This window comes from Hemiscyllium ocellatum, chromosome 13 (assembly GCF_020745735.1).
Source record: "Hemiscyllium ocellatum isolate sHemOce1 chromosome 13, sHemOce1.pat.X.cur, whole genome shotgun sequence".
NCBI classification, from domain to species: domain Eukaryota; kingdom Metazoa; phylum Chordata; class Chondrichthyes; order Orectolobiformes; family Hemiscylliidae; genus Hemiscyllium; species Hemiscyllium ocellatum.
This window is the reverse complement of record NC_083413.1, coordinates 82494259-82517285: the sequence shown is the minus strand read 5'-3', so window position 1 is coordinate 82517285 and position 23027 is coordinate 82494259.

The following is a 23027-nucleotide window of genomic DNA, read 5'->3' as shown; positions in this document are numbered from 1 at the left end:
GGGACCTAGAATCAGGGGATGTAGAGTCAGTATGAATAGAACTGAGAAATTCTAAGGGTAAAAAGACCCACTTGGGAGTTATCTACAGGCCCCAAAAGAGTAGTCTGGATGTCGGATGTAAGTTGAATCAGGAGCTGAAATTGGCCTGTTGCAAAGATGTTACTACAGTTGTTATGGGGGATTTCAATATGCAGGTAGACTGGGAGAATCAGGATGGTATTGGACCTCAAGAAAGAGACTTTGTGCAGCGCCTCCGAGATGGATTCTTAGAACAGCTGGTGCTGGAGCCTACCAGGGAGAAGGCAATTCTGGATTTGGTATTGTGCAACGAACCAGAATTGATCAGGGACCTCGAAGTGAAGGAGCCATTGGGAAGTAGTGACCAAAATACAATAAGCTTCAATCTGCAATTTGAAAGGGAGAGGGTACAATCGGAAGTGACAATATTTCAGTTGAATAAAGGGAACTATGGAGCTATGAGGGAGGAGCTGGCCAAAGTACAATGGTGCAATACCTTAGCAGGGATGACAGTGGAGGAACAATGGCAGATACTTCCGTGTATAAAGCAAAAGATGCAGGATCAGTTCATTCCAAAAAGGAAGAAAGATCTTAGGAGGAGGCATGGATGGTCATGGCTGACGAGGGAAGTTAAGAAACATATAAAGTTAAAAGAGAAAAAGTATAACATAGCAAAGATAAGTGGGAAAACAGAGGACTGGGAAGCTTTTAAAGAACAACAGAGGATTACAAAGAAGGAAATACGCAGAGAAAAAATGAGGTACGAAGGTAAACAGGGCAAAAAATATAAAAGAGTATAGTAAAAGCTTTTTTAGGTATGTGAAAGGCAAAACAAATGGTTAAGACTAAAATTGGGCCCTTGAAGACAGAAACAGGGGAATATATTACGGGGAACAAAGAAATGGCAGAAGAATTGAATTGGTACTTCAGATCTGTGTTCACTGGGGAAGACACAAGCAATCTCCCTGAGGTAACAGTGGCTGAAGGACCTGAACTGAAGGGAATTTATGTTTGCCAGGAATTGGTGTTGGAGAGACTGTTAGGTCTGAAGTTTGATAAGTCCCCGGGGCCTGATGGTCTACATCCCAGGGTACTGAAGGAGGTGGCTCGAGAAATCATGGATGCATTGATGATTATTTTCCAGAGTTCGATAGATTCGGGATCAGTTCCTGCGGATTGGAGGGTGGCTAATGTTGTGCCACTTTTTAAGAAAGGTGGGAGTGAGAAAGCAGGAAATTATAGACCAGTTAGTCTAGCCTCAGTGGTGGGAAAGATGCTGGAGTCTATTATAAAGGATGAAATTATGACACATCTGGATAGTAGTAACAGGATAGGTCAGAGTCAGCATGGATTTATGAAGGGGAAATCATGCTTGACTAATCTTCTGGAATTTTTTGAGGATGTAACTCTGAAGATGGACAAGGGAGATCCAGTAGATGTAGTGTACCTGGACTTTCAGAAAGCTTTTGATAAAGTCCCACATAGGAGGTTAGTGAGCAAACTTAGAGCACTTGGTATTGGCGACAAAGTACTAACTTGGATTGAAAGTTGGTTGGTTGATAGGAAACAAAGAGTAGTGATAAACGACTCCATTTCGGAATGGCAGGCAGTGACCAGTGGGGTACCGCAGGGATCAGTGCTGGGACCGCAGCTTTTTACAATATATGTTAATGATAGAAGATGATATTAGAAATAACATTAGCAAATTTGCTGATGATACTAAGCTGGGTGACAGGGTGAAATGTGAGGAGGATGTTAGGAGATTGCAGGGTGACCTGGACAGGTTAGGTGAGTGATCAGATGCATGGCAGATGCAGTTTAATGTGGATAAATATATGATTATCCACTTTGGTGGCAAGAACAGGAAGGCAGATTACTACCTCAATGGAATCAATTTAGGTAAAGGGGCAGTACAAAGAGATCTGGGTGTTCTTGTACACCAGTCAATGAAGGTAAGCATGCAGGTACAGCAGGTAGTGAAAAAAGGCTAATAGCATGCTGGCCTTCATAACAAGAGGGATTGAGTATAGAAGCAAAGAGGTTCTTCTGCAGCTGTACAGGGCCCTGGTGAGACCACACCTGGAGTACTGTGTGCAGTTCTGGTCTCCAAATTTGAGGAAAGATATTCTGGCTATTGAGGGAGTGCAGCGTAGGTTCACGAGGTCAATTCCTGGAATGGCAGGACTACCTTACGCTGAAAGACTGGAGCGACTGTGCTTGCATACCCTTGGGTTTAGAAGACTGAGAGGGGATCTGAATGAGACATATAAGATTATTAAAGGATTGGACACTCTGGAGGCAGGAACCATGTTTCCGCTGATGGGTGAGTGCCAAACCAGAGGACACAGCTTAAAAATATGGGGTAGACCATTTAGGACAGAGTTGAGGAGAAATTTCTTCACCCAGAGAGTGGTGGCTGTGTAAAATGCTCTGCCCCAGAGGACAGTGGAGGCCTAGTCTCTGGATTCATTTAAGAAAGAGTTGAATAGAGCTCTCAAGGATAGAGGAATCAAAGGTTATAGAGATACGGTAGGAACTGGATACTGATTAAAAGGATGATCAGCCATGATCATATTGAATGATGGTGCAGACTCAAAGGGCAAAATGGCCTACTCCTGCACCTATTGTCTATTGTTTATTGTCTATTGAGTATACTTAAGGGGGAATCAGGAGGGCAAAAAGGGAAATGAGCTAGTTTTGACAAATAGGGTTAAGGAGAATCCAAAGGGATTTTATAACTGTATAAAGGACAAAAGGCTAAGCAGGGAGAGAACAGGATCCCTTAAAGATCAGCAAGACAGCCTAAGCGTGGAACTGCAGGAGATGGGAGAGACATTAAACGAGTATTTTGCATCAGTGTTTACTGTGGAGAAGGACATGGATGACATAGAATGTGGGGAAATAGATGGTGACAACTTCGAAAATGTCCATATTACTGAGGAAGAGTTGCTGGATGTCTTAAAAAGTATAATGGTGGATAAATCTCTCGGACCTGATCAAATATACCCTGGAACTCTGTGGAAAGCTAGGGAAATGATTGCTGGGCCCCTTGCTGAGATATTTGGATCATTGATAGTCACAGGTGAGGTTCCGGAAGACTGGAGGTTAGCTAATCTGGCTCCACTATTTAAGAAAGATGGTAAGAAAAATGGAGGGAACTATAGACCATTGAGCCTAACATGGGTGGCGGGCAAGTTGTTGAAGGGAATCCTGAGGGATAGGATTTACATGTATTTGGATAAGCAGGGACTGATTTGGGATAGTCAACATGGCTTTGTGTGTGGGAAACATGTCTTACAAACTTGATTGATCTTTTTGAAGAAGTAACAAAGAGGATTGATGAGGTCAGAGCAGTGGATGTGATCTATATGCACTGCAGTAATGCATTCAACAAGGATCCTCATGGTAGAATTGTTAACAAGGTTACATCACATGGAATACAGGGAGAAGTAGCCATTTGGATACAGAACTGGCTCGAGGTAGAAGTCAGAGGGAGGTGGTGGAGGGTTCCTTTACAGACTGGAGGTCTGTGACCAGTGAAGTGCCTCAAGGACCCGTGCTGGGTATTGCCAGGGTTGGAGGATTTGTTCTATAGGAAGAGGCTGAATAGGCTGGGGCTGTTTTCCCTGGAGCGTCAGAAGTTGAGTAGAGCCCCTCTAAAAAATCATGAGGGGCAGGGACAGTGAATGTGACTAAGGTCTTTTCCCTGGGTTAGGGGAGTCCAAAACTAGAGGATATAGGTTTAAGGTGAGAGATTTAAAAGTGACCTAAAGGGCAACATTTTCACACAGAGGGTGCTGTGTATGGAATGAACTACCAGAGGAAGTGATGGAGACTGGTACAATTACAACAGTTAAAAGGCATGTGGATAGGAAGAGCTTAGAGGGACATGGGCTGAGTGCTGCCAAATGGGACTAGATTAATTTAAGATATCTGGTTGGCATGGACGAGTTGGACTGAAGGGTCTGTTTCCATGCTGTACATTTCTCTGACTCTATGACCCAATTTAAGGAAGGAATCCAGGTTTGAGAGTGACCAGCAAATCCGTCCAACAGCTTCACCCTGAGCTGGAGAGAATGACCCTGGAGCTGACATGGTGCTGCCTTGTCCTCAGCTGGGACATCCCATTGGAGCTTTTTGGAGTGAAGTCACGGAGACAATTGCAGTTAAGGATCAGATGATTTGAAAATGTCCCCTGTGTTGATGTGAGCTGACTCCTGGTGAAAGACCATGTTTTTGTTTATGCTGTACTTTTGTTTCATTCTGTTTAAATTTCATGTCCAATTGGAACTTGATACTTCTGTTACAAACCAACACTCAGTCACAGTGCACTCCTCAGTTTCTGTTGTGTTGTATTGACCTTGTTTTGTTGGTCGTGGTTGATTGAATGGGGCCAGATTTTGTGGGGAACTCAAAGCAGTCTCACAGCCCTATGAAGTGCTGCAGGAAGAAGGTTTTTTTTTCAAATTGTGACAACTCACGATAGGCAACTCTGTTCAATGCTTGAAGATTAGTGCAATTTCTTTGAACCGTTCTGGAAGCTTCTTTGCAAGGTCAGTACTGCAATGTCACCCACTCACTGTCCATCTCTAATGTGAACTTTTTATTTAGTCATTCATGGGATGAGGGCTTGTCTCAATTCGTCAACATTTATTGTCCATGGATCACATTGACATTGCTGTGGGTCTGGAGTCATACATAGGCCAAACCAGGTAAGGATGATGGATTTGCTTCCCGAAAGTGAACAAGATGGGATTTTCTGACAATCGACAATGGTTTTGTGGTCATAATTAAACTAGTAATTTCACGTTTGTTATTGAATTAGTAGTCCACCATCAGCCAATGAAATGGCTCCTGCTAATTTGGAGTGACCTATCTTGGCCCTTCTGTCCAATGGGCAGGCTTGGCCCATTTAGTCCCATCTAGTCCAGCTCATATTCTAAAGCCACATTTGCTCAAGGGTATCCCCTTCTCTAATGTCTCATAATCTTTGATTCTCATTCTGATGTGGAATATCGGATCTGGGAAGAGTGCCAATTGGAAAGGAAAGCACTATCTTTCTTTCTCTTGCTTTGTTAGGTTGTTCTGGTCTCATCCCAGATGATGCAATGGATTGAGTTTTCCCAGCTCTGCACAGGTAATTTTGGAGGCAGCGGGCTAAGCAAACAATGGAAAATGCTTTCAGGATGACTCTCTGACACTTCCCTGCTTCTGGTGACTTTCCTGGGGCATATGATCATTGGAATCAGCCCCCGATCCATGGAGACATCGATGATGAAGACAATGAATACTCCAATCACAGGCCATTTTCACTTGGCATGCATCTTTGCTGGTGTCACATGGCCTCCTCTTTATCAGAAGCCTGGCAACACTGTCGTAGTGCTCTCTCATTGGGAGGTGAGAGGTCAGTGGGCTTCAGTGTCTAAGTTGATTGGCAGTACCTGAAGTGCCACAATGTTCATAGGGGCACGGGGCTACAGGAGAAGGAGCAGACACACTCTTTAGGAGGGCTAGCTCCTTACTGTAGTCTGTCACAGTTTTCAATATTGACAAGAGAAGCCTTTGTGAGTTCTTGCAATTTGAGGTGCCCCGTTGATATTCGTCTATGCCAGCAGCACTCACCTCTCCGGGAGAGACTAACATGGAACTGGGCACCACTGTGAACCCTTCTGTTGGTCCTCCTACTTGCCATCCTGACTAGATAATGAACGTGGACAAAGTTCCGTAGTTATGAGGCTATCCTGTTAGGCTGAAAGTGCCTCACGGGTTCTTTGAGGTTTGATCAAACTGACTACAAGGAGACATGTGCACATGTGCACATGATACAAAAGCAAAATTATGAGCAAAATCTTCAATCAGCTTAAACTACTTTAAATATATTCAACAAGCGTGTCTCAATGCTTTCTGCCCATCAGGCATACCTGGGTGCCAACTGGCACTTGGACCATTATCTCTGACAATCCAATGGGAATGTCCCGGTTTCACAGATGGGAATATCCCGGTCTCTCCCACCCCAGTCCAAGGGGGAAAGTCCCAAAATGCCCATCCAGATGCCTTTAAAATGTTGTAAATGTCCCCACCTCCACCACTTTCTCTGGCAGATCATTCCATTTAGGGCCATCCTCTATTTGAAAAAGTTACCCCTTAGGTCCTTTTAATATCTGTGACTTCTTACCATAAAGCTACTCTCTTTGATTTTGCACTCCCCCATCCTATATTCTACAACTGTAAAGGAAGCATCGGTGTTGTTAACAGCTCAACACAAGAAAATCATCCACAAAATAGTGACTTTGAAACGGCCATTTTAATGCACGATAAACAACTGAAATTGGTTAATCCTTCTCCAAAGTTGTTCAGATCTGCAGCTGTGTCACTTAAAAAATGTGTATATTTACAGGAATGAAAATGTAATGGTTGATATTTTATCACAGATGTAATTTGTTGTAAATTTAAGAATGTGACTAAGAAAGTTAAATAACGAATGAGAATCTGCTGTGAGAAGTAATGAATGGGAGTGACTATGTGGGGCTCTTTGATGGTTTAATGTGATGGTGCTGTGAATGTAGGAAGGCTAATTCGGTTCCACTATCTGTCTCCATGTTGGAGAAAGTGAGGACTGCAGATACTGGAGATCAGTGTCGAAAAGTATGACAATGGAAAAGCACAGCAGATCAAGCAGCATCCGAGGAGCAGGAGAATCAATGTTTCAGGCATAAGCCCTTCATCAGGAGTGTGTGGGGGAGGGGTGTGTGTGGAAGGAGGCTGAAAGATAAATAAGAGGGTGGGTGGGGCTGTGGAAAAGGTAACTTGAAAGGTGATTGGTCAATGCAGGTGGGGGGGTGATGGTGATAGGACAGAGCGGAGGGTACAGTGGATAGGTGGGAAGGACGATGGACAAATGGGCCAGTTCAAGGGGACGATGCCGAGTTGGAGGGTTGGGTCTGGGTTAAGGTGGGGGGGAGGGGAGATGAGGATACTGGTGCAATTGACATTGATGCCATGTGGTTGAATGCTCCGAAGGCGGAAGATGAGGTGTTCTTCCTCCAGGCTTCAAGTGGCTCGGATTTGGTGATGGAAGAGGCCCAGGATTTGCATGTCCTTGGCAGAGTGGGAGAGGGAGTTGAAGTGGCCAGCCACAGAGTGGTGGGGTTGTTTGGTGTGTGTGTCCCCGAGGTGTTCTCTGAAACCCTCCGCAAATTGGTGTCCTATCTCCCCACTGTAGAGGAGACCACATCGACAGCAATCCTTTGAAGCCGTGGGTGGAGGTTAGGGGAAGGTGTGGGTGTAGGTTTTACACTCTTGTGGTGGCAAGGGAAGGTGCAGGCACCTTGGGATCCTCCAACTACACAGCATCAATGCCAATTTCACCAGTTTCCTCATCTCCCCTCCTCTACCTCACCCCTGATCAACCCTCCAACTCAGCACCGCCCTCCTGAACTGTCCTACCTGTCTATCCTCCTTCTCACCTATCCGCTCTGAACCTCCGCTCTGACCTATCACCATCACTCCCCCACCTGCATCTACCTAACACCTTCCAAATTTCCTTGCCCCCAGCCCCACATTTCTCCTATTTACCTCTAATCCCCTTCCCCTCCACCACATCCCCCCCACACACCCACCTCCACATTCCTGATCAAGGGCTTATGCCCGAAATGTTGGCTCTCCTGCTCCTCGGATGCTGCCTCCATGTTGGAGGGAAGTGGCAGCTTGAGGAGGTGGAGACATCTTCTGGATTCTGTGGTTGGTGGAGGTTGGGGGGGCGGGGAACTTAGGGAGACAGGATACAAAGGTCTGGGAACTGGGAAACACCCAACAATCACTGCATCAGAGAACAACCCTTTCAAAATAAAAACCAAGTGGAAATGTTACACCCCACCTCGTATTGGCTAACTCAATCCAGCCCAGAGGCAAATAAAATCAACAGCCAACTCAACCTTTTCTAAACCAATTTATTATGTCAAAATATTCAGAGATTTATAAATGACACATCATCAAGAATACAGAAAGAGCACAGTGTTGTAAAAATAGATTCATTATCATGTATTAACTGATTAATAAAAAATATACAAGATCGAAATCTAAGAATTTTCATACCAATTTAAATGAAAGCACCTCATTCTTACCAGAAATAATCTGAGAATCTGGATGTAGGTTTGGTCGCTGATGCGGATGGTTCATTTTCAGATGTTTCGTCACCCTAACTGGGTATCATCTTTAGTGAGCGTCAGGACAAAGCACTACTGATGATTCCTGCTTTCTATTTATATGTTTGGGTTTCTTTGGGTTGGTGATGTCATTTCATGTGGCGATGTCATTTCCTGTTCTTTCTCTCAGGGGGTGGTAAATGGAGACCAAGCCAATGTGTTTGTCGATAGAGTTCCGGTTAGAATGTCATGCTTCGAGGAATTCTTGTGCATGTCTCTGTTTGGCTTGTCCTAGCATGAATATGTTGTCCCAGTCGAAGTGGTGTCCTTCCTTATCTGAATGTAAGAATACTAGTGAGAGAGGGTCACTAGTTTTGTGGCTAGTTGATGTTCATGTATCCTGGTGGCTAGTTTTTGGCCTGGTTGCCCAATGTAGTGTTTGTTATGGGTCTTGCACGGTATTTTGTAAATGACATTAGTTTTGCTTGTTGTCTGTATAGGGTTTTTCAAGTTCATTACCAGCTGTTTTAGGGTTTTGGTGGATCTAGACTACTCAGAACACTTGGCACCATGGTAACTCACAAGCCCACCAATTATTGAGCTCAGTGATCTCCCAATCAAAGAATCAAATCCAAGCTCTGCAATCCTGCAACATTCAGTGAAGAATGAGGATGGACAATTAACAAACACATTGCAGGAGAAGACTCCACAAATGCTGGAGGGGCCCAGCACATCAGTGCAAAAGCAAAGACTGAAACATTTGCAGCAATCTTCAGCCAGATGCTCCAAGTGGATGATCCATCTTAGTCTCCTCCAGTGGTCCCCAGCATTACATAGCAATCCTACAGCATGGAAGCAGACCATTCAACCTGTCAATGAACACCCCACCCAGACTCACACCCAAACCTATAATCCCCCTTTTTCGATGGCTAATTGCCTAGTCTGCACATCCCTGGACACTATGGGCAATTTAGCATGGCCAATCCACCTAACCTGCACATCTTTAGACTGTGGGAGGAAACTGGAGCACACAGTGGAAGCACACGCAGACACAGAGAGAATATGTAAGTTCCATACAGACAGTAGCCTGTAACTGGAATTGAATCTGGGTCCCTGGTGCTGTGAGGCAGCAGAGTGAACCACTGAGTCACTATGACACCCATACATTACAAATACTACTCTTTAGACAACATGAATCACTCCAAGTGATATCAAGAAATGGTTGGAGGCACTGGATAGTATGGAGTTTATTGGCTCTGACAATAATCTGGCAATTGAACTGAAGATGTGTGCTCCAGAACTTGTTGCTCTAAGTTCTTCCAGTACAGTTACAACACTGGCATCTACCCAACAAAGTGGGAAAATTGCACAGGTATGTCCAGTACACAAAAAAGGAGGACAAATCCAACCCAGCCAATTATCACCCCATCAGTCTACCCTTGATCATCAGTAAAGTGATAGAAGGAGTCATCAACAGTATCATTCTCATGTTTGTTTCTTGCTGCTGTGGCAGCTTTTGGTTCTCCATTTCTTGTTGGGTTGTAGTGGGCTTTGGGGCTTGTTGGTTGATCTGTGGACTGTGCAAATGATGAGTTCATATCTGCCTGATTGCCCACATCCAGTTGAGACCAGCTTCTCTAGCAGTGCAGATGTGACAGTGTATCGAATAGTTGAATCCCATTGTTTTATCATCTCAGCAACAACTGATCCAATGTGCCACTGCAACAAGAAATAAATGTGAGAATGACACTCCATGTGGAACCCTGGCTCTAAACCTCACCCTGATCCTGATCCTAACCCTAATGCTAACTCTAACTCTAACCCAATTCTCTACTTCTTATTCTAAACTGTGAATAATGGAACCACACATGTCTCTGCCAATCTCTTCCTTTTTAAACATACTAGAGAAGCAGTTATAATTTGTTTTATATTACTTGCTTTTTTTACATTCATACTATATTCTCTTTTACTATCAATGTTTCCATATTCTTCAAATTATCACAATTCTTTAGCTTACAGCATTTTTTGGCAACTTTTTAAGCTCCACTTTTGTGGTAATATTGTCTTTAACTTCCCTTGTTAGCTGTGGTTCTCTTGCTTGTTGGGCATTTGTGTCTTACAGACAATGTATGTTTCTTTAAATCCAATGATTGTTTCTTTAGATCTTAGCAACTGACAATTTACCATCAAATATTTCAATGTTTTCTTTCCAATCTACCATAGCCAGCTTGTTCCTCACATCTTCATAATTGCCTTTGTTTAGATTGAACACCTTTGTTTCAGATTGAAATTCTTTTTTTTCAAACTGAATGGGAAATGTTCAAAATGATTTTTGTTCAAAATGTTCAAAATCTTTTCAAAATGATTGTTGTTTAATCCTTTCCCATTACAGAATTCTAGACATGAGCTTGCTTATACCCGAATGTTTCCTCACAGATCAGTAAGGCAGCCCCTTGCTGAGATATTTGTATCATCAATAGTCTCAGGTGAGGTGCCGGAAGATTGGTTGTTGGCTAACATAGTGTCACTATTTCAGAAAGGTGGTAAGGAAAAGCCAGGGAACTATAGACAAGTGAGTCTGATGTCGGTGGTGGGCAAGTTGTTGGAGGGAATCCTGAGGGATAGGATGTACATGCATTTGAAAAGAAAAGGACTGTTTAGAGATGGTCAACATGGCTTTGTGCATGGAAATCATGCCTCACAAACTTGACTGAGTTTTTTGAAGAAGTAATGGAGAGGATTAGTGAAAGCAGTGTGGTGGACTTCAGTAAGTTGTTTGACAAAGTTCCTCATGGTAAGCTGGTTCGCAAGGTTAGATCTCATGGAAGACAGGAAGAACTAGCCATTTGGATACAGAACGAGCTGAAAGGTAGAAGACAGAAGGTGGTGGTGGAGGGGTTGCTTTTCAAGACTGGAGGCCTGTGACCAAAATTGGAGAAGTAATGGACAGCGAAGAAAGTTATCTCAGTGTACAACAGATTCTTGATCAGATGGGCCAATGGGCTGAGGAGTGGCAGGTGGAGTTTTATTAGGAAAATGTGGAGTGCGGCATTTTGGAAAGGCAAATCAGAGCAGGACTTATACACTTCATGGTAAGTTCCTGGGGAGTGTTGCTGAACAAATTAAATCAAAGCCATTTACTTTTTAGCGTTTTTATTTCACGGACCTTGTTGCAAATGCCGCGTGTAATCAGCTAGAGTTGTTCAAACTCTTTTTGCAATTTGACCCTGTTTCTGTTGTTTCTCCTGCTTTCCACTTTCATTTCCAGCTTCTCAACTTTCAGTCACCAGCTTGCTTTTTCTCATATCTGAATTTCTTTTGTTGAGCTCATTCAAACCCTCTCAACAGCAGTGTGTACCAGCAGTAATACCCAAAACTGCAGAAAGTGAAAAAGGTTTGTGACTAATTGAACATCCAGCTGCCAAACAAATGACCAAATTCAATCTTGTTGATTGATATGAAGGTCATTGACCCACATTGTCACCATCCCGAGTGATGTGGGGAATAGGTGAAAGGGCAAGGAAGGATCTTAACTATCCAGTTAGACTTTACACGTTGTTGTCAACTCTCCTGTGGGAACAGATCTGTGATCCAAGATTGTATGTGATATTTAAGGATGGCTGAGTCAAATCTGGCTTGTTTCCACATTCAGGATACACAGGATCTGTGAGCAATGAAGCAAACAGCAAAGTCCAACAGAACACCCAAAGGTCAATCATAATGTAAACAGGGTGACCAATCTGCACATAGTGTTGGAAATGCAAAGGGCTTTACAAAGCAGAGTTATGTGTGCTGCATAATTAAAAATCACACATTTAAAATTCCTGATTTACATCCAAGCAAAGTTGCAATCCTTCAAAAAAAAGTAATGGGCAGAAATCAAAAGTTATGAGAGAGAAAGAGAAAGAAAGTGAGAAAGGGAGAGTGAGACAGTGAGAGAGAGAGAGAGGAAGTGAGAGAGAGAGTGAGTGAGTTACCCTATGATTGAACCCACATGAATCTGTCTGTGTTGCAGCCTCTGCTTGCAATCCCACATGGTCAAGAATAGTCTTTTCTTTGTCACATGAAATCTGCCATCCTTACCTGGTCTGGTCTACCCGTGAATCTGAACTCAGAGCAATGTGGTTGACCCTTAATTGTCCTCTGGGCAATTAGGGATGGGCAATAAATGCTGGCCTAGCCAGTGATGCCCACATCCTGTGAATGAATTCTTTTTAAAATTGAAAGCCTGATGTTTTAAGTTGACGAATCAGCTCTGCTTTAAGATTTGCAACTTTGCCCAAACGTTTGTAAATGTGGTATGATCAAAGACTTCCGTCAACGCTTAAAATTCAGATACATGGTTTCTGGGTAAGACTGGTTGCTAGATCAAGCTAATTTTTTCCAGAAAACCGGTCTAAATGTTGTGTAATATGAGCTGGAAATACTGTGTACACGTGTGAGATGTATCATGATTCTCTTTATTAACTCACTCACAGGCACTCTGTGTTTACTATATCACGTTTCCACTCATTCAATCATAAAACTGCGTCTTTATATTGTATTTTATTTTTACAAGATAAGCTAGGACTTATACGTTAATGACATATTATACATTCCTACTTTAGAGATAGAACCAGCCTGGCTCAAGATTGGCATACAGACAGACTCTAACCTCACACATTTACTGCATTGTCTAAGCTGAGATTTCACCCTTTTTTAATAAAACCTTAAATTATCTTGAGAATGTGACTTGAAAGAAGTTCTGGGATTTACATATTAATGAACTAAAACCTAAAACCCATTCTAAAAGATGAAAGACTGAACAGCAATCTAAGTTTGTTCAATATATCATTTCAGTTACGTGACACTGCGATCTTATGCTATAAATTCTGTGTTTTACGGTTAAGGTTCAGCAGACTGCCAGGCGTTACACTAACAAGTACTGGACACAGTTGTGTGAGGAACTTCAGAATGCCACTACAACAGGGAACATTAGGGGAATGGATGAAGACATCAAGAAGGCACGAGGATCAGCTCAGAGCAAGATAGCCCCCCTTATCCTCTACTGGGAAAGCAATCCCAGGCAAAGGCCAGCAGACAGGGAGGTGGGTTGAACACTGCTCTGATCTCTACTCCAGAGAGCAGACCATGCCCTGTTCAGCACTTGATGCCATCACGTGCTTGCCAACCATGGAGGAGCTATTCGCAGAACTCAGCAAGGCCATTGACAGCTTGGCCTCAGGTAAGGCCCTGGTTAGTGATTGGATGCCTCCTGATCTGATCAACTGCCACAAGACTAGCTTACTGCTCCCATTGCATGATGCCCTCTGGCAGTAGTGGCAAGAAGGAGCTGTACTGCAGGACATGAGGGATGTCAACATCATTGCCCTCGACAAGACCAAGGGTGAGAGAAGCGACTGCAACAACTACAGAGGCATCTCTCTCTCTCTCCTCAACACTGTCGGCAAAGCCTTTGCCCTTATTCATCTTGACTTACCTGCAGAAACTGGCAGAACGCATATACCCAGAGTCACAGTGCGGTTTCCAAGCTTATCTATCTCCTATTCCCCCAGGACAGATGTCACGCAAACTTGTGTACAATTATGTGACACCACAGTGTTGAGATTTTAATGAATGTAAAATCTGTGCATAAAAGTTGCTACTGTAAAACTGTAGTTTGGACTCCATTGCCTCCTCAAACTGTGCCACTGTGGATGCTCAATAAAGAGACTATTTTCTCCATTCACCTTCATTGAGCACAGTCCCACACATGATCGGCATTGCCTGCTGAAAGATAAAATGTGTATTTATGTTTGAACAAGGCAATGGGGGAGGGTGGGAAAGAATGGAAAAGGAGATACCGTAGAGAGACCCAACCATCAACAGTTGCTACACTGTTCCCTGCTCTTCATCTTGAGGCTGGAAGGGGAATGCTAGGTTACATAATTAAATAATTCCAGAGTAATAAATTATCTATAATTTCAGAACAGAGGGCTGATTCAGTTTGTGGTAAATAAGAGAAGTTAAGTTTTTGGAGTTATTTTAAAATAAGGAATTGAAGCTGCATCAGGAATAGGATTACACTGGAATGAAGCGAAGTCATGACCATCATCAGAAGAATAATTAAGGAAGTTACCCAAAGTTTAGTGAATGTGTTAAATTTTGAATTACTTTGAACCCATCAAAATATTGAAATAAAGGAGTATTCCTCTCTTGGAGAGAAGGTGGAATGGGTCTTGCTAGATACACATCACTAAATGTTTTTCGAATGTAAGCAGAACCAGGGTGTAATGATTCTGTTTCAAAGCTGCTGTTTCTGTTCAATCTATAAATACAGACCTGCTAGCAGTAGTCAGGATGTGGAGAAGAAAATAATTTAGGAGATACAAAAGGCATATGAAAAAGGCATGATTACAATAATCATGACAGACTTTGAATTCAGGTGAACTGGGAAAATCAGCTTGGGAGAGCTCTTAAAAGAAATTCATGAAATATCAATGTGATGGGTTTTTTTTGGAGCAGCTTGTCATTGAGCCCACAAGTTAATGAGCACTTTTGGATTTGGTAATGTGTAATGAGGGAGACTTGTTCAGGGAAATTGAGCTGAAGGAACCCAGTGGAATCAGTGATTATAATATGATAGAATTCACCTGCATTATGAGAAGGAGAAGCTAAAATTGGTTTTAAAATTGAATAAAGATAATTACAAAGGCATGAAGGAGGAACTTGCCAGAGTTGATGGGAAGGGGAGCCAAACAGGGAAGATGGGGGAACAGAAATGGCAGGGATTTCTGGGATAATTCGGGAGGGACAGCAGAAATTCACTCCAAGGAAGAAGGGGAGGATGAGGCAATTGTGGCTGCCAAGGAAATTTAGGAACAGCATAAAAGCAAAAAGAAAAAGCACACAATGTGGTGAAGATTAGTGGGATGTCAAAGGATTGGGAAATCTTTAAAAGCCAGCAGAGGACAGTGAAAAAAAACAATAAAAGGGTGTGAATATGATTAATGAGAATAATCTAGCCAGTAATATAAAAGAAGATTCCACATATCCTTTTTGTTTAGATATCCATAGGCAAAAGAAAGACAAAAGTGCATTTTGGATCCCTGGAAATGAAGGCTGGAGAAGGAGTAATGGGAAGCAAAGAAATGGTGGAGGAGCTACATTAGTACTTTTCATCAGTTTTCACAGTGAAAAAGAACAGCAACATACCTTGCAAGATGCAGCACGGTGGCCCAGTGATTGGGCAGCACAGGGGCCCACTGGTGAGCACTGAAGCCTCAAAGCACCAGGGACCCGGGTTCGATTCCAGCCTCAGGCGACTGACTGTGTGGAGTTTGCACATTCTACCCATGTCTGTGTGGGTTTTCTCCAGGTGCTCCAGTTTCCTCCAACAGTCCAAAGATGTGCAGGTCAGGTGAATTGGCCATGCCAAATTGATCTTGTTTTCAGGGATGTGTAGGTTAGGTGCATTAATCAGGGGAAATGTAAAAGTAATCGGGTAGGGGAATGGATGGGGGGGAGAGGGGAGAGGTGGGTGGTGGGGGAGACTCTTCAGAGGGTCGGTCTGGATTTGTTGGGCCAAATGGCCTTAGATTAGATTCCTTACAGTGTGGAAACAGGCCCTTCGGCCCAACAAGTCCACACCGACCCGCCGAAGCGCAACCCACCCATACCCCTGCATATACCCCTTACCTAACACTATGGGCAATTTAGCATGGCCAATTCACCTGACCCGCACATCTTTGGACTGTGGGAGGAAACGGAGCACCCGGAGGAAACCCACGCAGACACGGGGAGAACGTGCAAACTCCACACAGTCAGTTGCCTGAGGCGGGAATTGAACCCAGGTCTCTGGCGCTGTGAGGCAGTATTGCTAACCACTGTGCCACCGTGCCGCCGCCTGTTTCCACACTGTTGGGATTCTCTGAAACCAGAACTTCAAGAGAGTCATGGGGCAGGGGTGAGTGTAGTTGCCATCGTGAAGGAAAAAGTGTTGGGGAAGCTGAAAGGCCTCAAGGTGGATAAATCACCTGCACCAAACTGACTATACCACAGAGATCTGAAGGACACAGCTGAGCAGATTGTTAAGGCATTGGTGGTGGTCTTTCAAGAATGATTGAAGATAATAGCTCATGAAACATCTATGTTTAAACAAGGAGGAAGGCAGAAGACAAGAAACTATACGTTAGTTAGCCTGACCTCCATCGTTGGCAATGGTTTCGTGCACATTATTCTGGATGAGATTTTGAAGTACTTGGAAGTGCTTGGTGAGATAAGACTGAGTCAATGGGAGGTCATGCCTGACCAATCTGTTGGAATTCGTTGAGGAGGTAACGAGCAGGTTAGACAAAAGAAGAGTCAGTGGCCGTGATCTGTTTGGATTTCCAGAATACCTTTGACATGATGCCACAGAGGAGGCTGCTAAATAAAAGCTCAGTGTTAAAAGACTAATACTATCGTGGATACTGGCACAGGTAGAGAATGAGGATAAAGGAGTCTTTTTCAGGTTGGGAGATGGTGAGTAATGGAGTTGCACAGGAGTCAATGTTGGGACCATAACGGTTCATGTTATACATTTAATAATCTTAATGGAAGAACTGAGATTTGTTGCTAATTTTGCAGATGACTCAATGATAGATGGAGGGATGGGTAGTATCAAGGAAGGGAGATTGCAAAAGGACCTGGACAGGATGGGAGAATGGACTAAGAAGTGACAGATGGAATATAATGTGAGAAAATGAGAGGCAGTACGCTTTGATCAGAAGAAGAGAGGAGTGGACTGTTTTCTAAACAGGGAAAAGCTTCAGATTTCCTCAAGCAGGAAAGGGACTGATGAGCCCTATTTCAGGATTCTCTTAAGATTCAGTTGGCAGTTAAGAAGGCAAATGCAATGTTAACATTTATTTCAAGAGGACTAGAATGCAAGAGTAAAGATGTACTGTTGAGGCTGTATGAGGCTTTGGTCAGAGAGCATTTGGATTATTGTGAGCAGTTTTGGGGACATATCTAAGGAAGGATGTGCTGGCACTTGAGGAAGTTCAGAGGTGGTATACAAGAATGATCCTGGGGATAAAGGGCTTGACAAATGAGGCACAAGTGAAGCCTCTGCATTGACACTTGATGGAGTTGAGAGCACTGCACCCCCCAGGTCATCTCCTCTGCACAGAAGCTCTTCAGCCACGTTCTCAAACAGACTCGTTACCACAGCCACATCTCCTTCCTCAGCACCTGCCTAAGGAACCGACTGATCCCACACGGACTCCGAACTACATTCCAACCAACAAAATTTGGACCCAACCAGGACAACCTGTACCTACAACAAATCCGAAGCCTCCAGCAACAGACCTCCCTCCGGATCCTCCGCTCCACCCTTGCAGCCATGCGTCGCCACTTACACTCCCTGCAATCAGCCCTACCCCAGCTCAGGACAACACTCTCACAGACCTGCAAAGGACCCCTGCTGTTCTTCATCTACAGAAGAATCCACAAACTCAACAAACAGTTCTTCCTAGCCCTATCAGAGATTAAAGACAGTAAGTACCAAAAACTTTCATGTACTTACCCCCACACTCGTGGCCCCTCAACTATTCCAGAATCTTCCACAGGCCTGTCGGACGCCATTACACATGTGGCCTCCACAGCGCCCGCGGCACCAAAGGCCGCCGCCGCCGACCGTGACGTCACTTCCGCCCCCACCGACCTCGGAGCCCCCGCGATCGCCGCCCCTACAACTGCCCCGGTGACCACCACACACACAACCGCTTCCACGATCGCCGACGGACCCGCGACCCACGCGGCCACCGGGAATGACCACCACTCCTCCGTCGCCGCAACCATTTCCGCCCCTCCGGTTGCCGTTGACGCAGCCACTTCCGCCCCCACTGACATCACTAACCTGCAGGAGCACAAATCCTCAGGTTTCCCCGCCCCCACGCCGTCTTTCGTCACTACGCATAACCCCGCCCATAACCCCGCCCCCACACCATCTCCCGTCGCTTCACGTAACCCCGCCCCCACGCTTATTTCCGTCACGACGCATGACCCCGCCCCCACGTCGAGCAACGTCACCACGTCTAACTCCGCCCCTACTTCGATCTCTGTCCCCGCCCCTAACCCCGCCCCCAGCTCCAGCTCCAGATCCAGTCCCACACCAGGTCCTAGCTCCCAGCCTTGCCGGATTTTCACCATCCCTCCAGATCTCCCCCTCTCTGAGGATGAAAGATCAGTCCTCAGCAGGGGCCTCACCTTCGTTCCCCTACGCCCTCGGATTAATGAGTTCAACACGCGGCGAGATATTGAACAATTCTTCCGCCGCCTTCGCCTCCGTGCCTACTTTCACAACCAAGACTCCCGCCCACCCTCTGATGACCCCTTCTCCCGCCTCCAACACACCCCATCCACCTGGACACCCCGTGCAGGCCTCCTACCCGCCCTCGACCTCTTTATAGCCAACTGCCGCCGTGACATCAACCGACTCAACCTGTCCACCCCTCTCACCCACTCCAAACTCTCACCCTCAGAACGTACAGCCCTCCACTCCCTCCGCTCCAATCCCAACCTCACCATCAAACCCGCAGACAAGGGAGGCGCGGTGGTAGTTTGGCGCACTGACCTGTACACCGCTGAAGCCAAACGCCAGCTCGCGGACGCCTCCTCTTATCGCCCCCTTGACCACGACCCCACCTCCCACCACCAAACCATCATCTCCCAGACCATCCAGGACCTCATCACCTCAGGGGATCTCCCATCCACCGCCTCCAACCTCATAGTCCCACAACCCCGCACCGCCCGTTTCTACCTCCTGCCCAAAATCCACAAACCTGCCTGCCCCGGCCGACCCATTGTCTCAGCCTGCTCCTGCCCCACCGAACTCCTCTCCCAATACCTCGACGCGGTCCTGTCCCCTTTAGTCCAAGAACTCCCCACCTACGTTCGGGACACCACCCACGCCCTCCACCTCCTCCAGGATTTTCGCTTCCCCGGTCCCCAACGCCTTATTTTCACTATGGACATCCAGTCCCTGTACACCTCCATCCCCCATCATGAAGGACTCAAAGCCCTCCGCTTCTTCCTTTCCCGCCGCACCAACCAGTACCCTTCCACTGACACCCTCCTTCGACTGACTGAACTGGTCCTCACCCTGAATAACTTCTCTTTTCAATCCTCCCACTTCCTCCAAACTAAAGGAGTTGCCATGGGCACCCGCATGGGCCCCAGCTATGCCTGCCTCTTCGTAGGATATGTGGAACAGTCCATCTTCCGCAACTACACTGGCACCACCCCCCACCTTTTCCTCCGCTACATCGATGACTGTATCGGCGCTGCCTCGTGCTCCCACGAGGAGGTTGAACAGTTCATCAACTTTACTAACACCTTCCATCCCGACCTGAAATTCACCTGGACTGTCTCAGACTCCTCCCTCCCCTTCCTAGACCTTTCCATTTCTATCTCGGGCGACCGACTCAACACAGACATCTATTATAAACCGACTGACTCCCACAGCTACCTGGACTACACCTCCTCCCACCCTGCCCCCTGTAAAAACGCCATCCCATATTCCCAATTCCTTCGTCTCCGCCGCATCTGCTCCCAGGAGGACCAATTCCAACACCGCACAGCCCAGATGGCCTCCTTCTTCAAGGACCGCAGATTCCCCCCAGACGTGATCGACGATGCCCTCCACCGCATCTCCTCCACTTCCCGCTCCTCCGCCCTTGAGCCCCGCTCCTCCAACCGCCACCAAGACAGAACCCCACTGGTTCTCACCTACCACCCCACCAACCTGCGCATACAACGTATTATCCGCCGCCATTTCCGCCACCTCCAAACGGACCCCACCACCAAGGATATATTTCCCTCCCCTCCCCTATCAGCGTTCCGCAAGGACCACTCCCTTCGTGACTCCCTTGTCAGATCCACACCCCCCACCAACCCAACCTCCACCCCCGGCACCTTCCCCTGCAACCGCAGGAAATGTAAAACTTGCGCCCACACCTCCACACTCACTTCCCTCCAAGGCCCCAAGGGATCCTTCCATATCCGCCACAAGTTCACCTGTACCTCCACACACATCATCTATTGCATCCGCTGCACCCGATGTGGCCTCCTCTATATTGGTGAGACAGGCCGCTTACTTGCGGAACGCTTCAGAGAACACCTCTGGGCCGCCCGAACCAACCAACCCAATCACCCCATGGCTCAGCACTTTAACTCCCCCTCCCACTCCACCGAGGACATGCAGGTCCTTGGACTCCTCCACCGGCAGAACACAACTACACGACGGCTGGAGGAGGAGCGCCTCGTCTTCCGCCTGGGAACCCTCCAACCACAAGGTATGAATTCAGATTTCTCCAGCTTCCTCATTTCCCCTCCCCTCACCTTGTCTCAGTCGGTTCCCTCAGCTCAGCACCGCCCTCCTAACCTGCAATCCTCTTCCTGACCTCTCCGCCCCCACCCCACTCCGGCCTATCACCCTCACCTTGACCTCCTTCCACCTATCCCACCTCCATCGCCCCTCCCCCTAGTCCCTCCTCCCTACCTTTTATCTCAGCCTGCTTGGCTCTCTCTCTCTTATTCCTGATGAAGGGCTTATGCTCGAAACGTCGAATTCTCTATTCCTGAGATGCTGCCTAACCTGCTGTGCTTTAACCAGCAACACATTTGCAGCAAGAATGAGGAGGAATCTGATTGGAATTTACAGAAGACTAAGGGACCTGGATCAAGTGAGTACATGGGACATGTTTCCACTTTTAGGACAGACTAGGCATCCAGGGCACAAACCTTTAGAAGTGAGATGAGGAGGAATTTCTTCAACCAGAAAGTGATGAATCTGTGGAAGTAAGTGCTATGGGACAGCACTATTGATAACACTTTCCATAGTCTCTGCAGGTGATCTAAATAGACTAATTGCATGGTCATTTGTTGGATTTGTTGTCCTTGTGTTGTTGGAACTGCACTCGTCCAGGAAAGGTGAGAGTATGCCATCACTCTCCAGCTGTGCAGATGGTGGACAAGTTTTGTAGTGGGATCAAGGGGGAACAACAATTGAGCTAATCACTACAGGATTCCCAGTCTCTGACCTACACTTGTGGCTGTGATAGTTTTGTGGCCAATCCTACAGATGTTACTTGTGATGTTATGAGGTGAAGTCTGGACGTAATCACACAGTCAAAGAGTCATAATGGTGCACTACACAAAAACAGACCCTTTGATCCAACTCATCAATGCCGACCAGATATCCTAACCTAATCTAGTCCCATTTGCCAGCATCTGGCCTATATCCCTCTTAACCCTTCCTATTTATATACCCATCTGGATACCTTTTAGATGTTGTAATTGTACCAGTCACCACCACTTTCTCTGGCAGCTTATTCCACATACCCATCACCCTCTGCATGAAAAGGTTTTAGGTCCCTTTTAAATCTTTCCCCTCTCACCTAAACCTATGCTGTGCAGTTCTGGACTTTCCTACCCCAGGGACAAGACTTAATCTGTTTATCCTAACCATGCCCCTCATGATTTTATAAACCTCTATAAGGTCACTCCTCAGCCTCTGATGCTCCAGAGAAAGCATCCCCAGCCTAACCAGCCTTTCCCTATAGCTCAAATCCTCAAGCTCTGGCAACATCCTTGTAAGTGTTTTCTGAACCCTTTCAAGTTTCACAACATCCTTCTGATAGGAATGAGACCAGAATTGCACACAATATTCCAATAGTGGCATAATCAACATCCTGTACAGCCACAACATGATCTCCCAACTCCATGACTGATTTGATGTCATGAGACTCATGTAGTTCAAATCAATGAGGAGAAGAAGAGTCAAAAATGCTGGTACTGGAAAAGCACAGCAGGTCAGACAGCATTCAAGGAGAGTCAACGTTTCGGGCAACAATGAGTAGAAGTCCAATCTGAATGTAAAACGTGATCTTTTCAGGTGACACACAAGTCTGAGAAATCTTTTTCTCAACACAGGTAGACTGAAGAAGTCTGCCTCTTTACTGAAGTCATGGGTCAGTGTTTACTGTGGAGAAGGACATGGAAGATATAGAATGTCGGGAAATAGATTGTGACATCTTGAAAAATGTCCATGTTACAGGGGAGGAGGTTCTGGATGTCTTGAAATGCATAAAAGTGGACCTGTTCAGGTGTGCCCTAAAACTCTGTGGGACGCTAGGGAAGTGATTGCTGGGCCTCTTGCTGAGATATTTGTATCATCGATAGTCACAGGTGAGGTGCTGAAAGACTGGAGAGTGGCTAATATGGTGCCACTATTTAAGAAGGGTGGTAAGATAATGTCAGGGAACTATAGAGCCTGACATCGGTGGTGGACAAGTTGTTGGAGGGAATCCTGAGAGACAGGATGTACATGTATTTGGAAAAGCAAAGACAGATTAGGGATAATTAGCATGACTTTGTGCGTGGGAAATCATGTCTCATGAACTTGATTGAGTATTTTGAAGAAATAACAAAGAGGATTGATGAGGCAGAGCAGTAAATGCTCTGACAAATAAATGAAAGCATGCCAAATGCCTTCTTCACTATCCTATCTGCCTGTGACTCTACTTTCAAGAAGCTATGAACATGCAGTCCAAGGCCTGTTTGTTCAGCAACACTCTCTAAGACCTTAATATTAAGTGTATAAGTCCTGCTCTGATTTGCCTTTCCAAAATGTAGCACCTCCCATTTATCAAAATTAAACTTCATCTGCCACTTCTCAGCCTATTGGCCCATCTGATCAAGATCCCATCTAATCTGAGGTAACCTTCTTCACTGACCACTGCACCTCCAATTTTGGTGCTACCTGCAAACTTATTAAATACACCTCCAATGTTCACATCCAAGTCATTTGTATAAATAATGAAAGGTAGTAGACCTAGCACC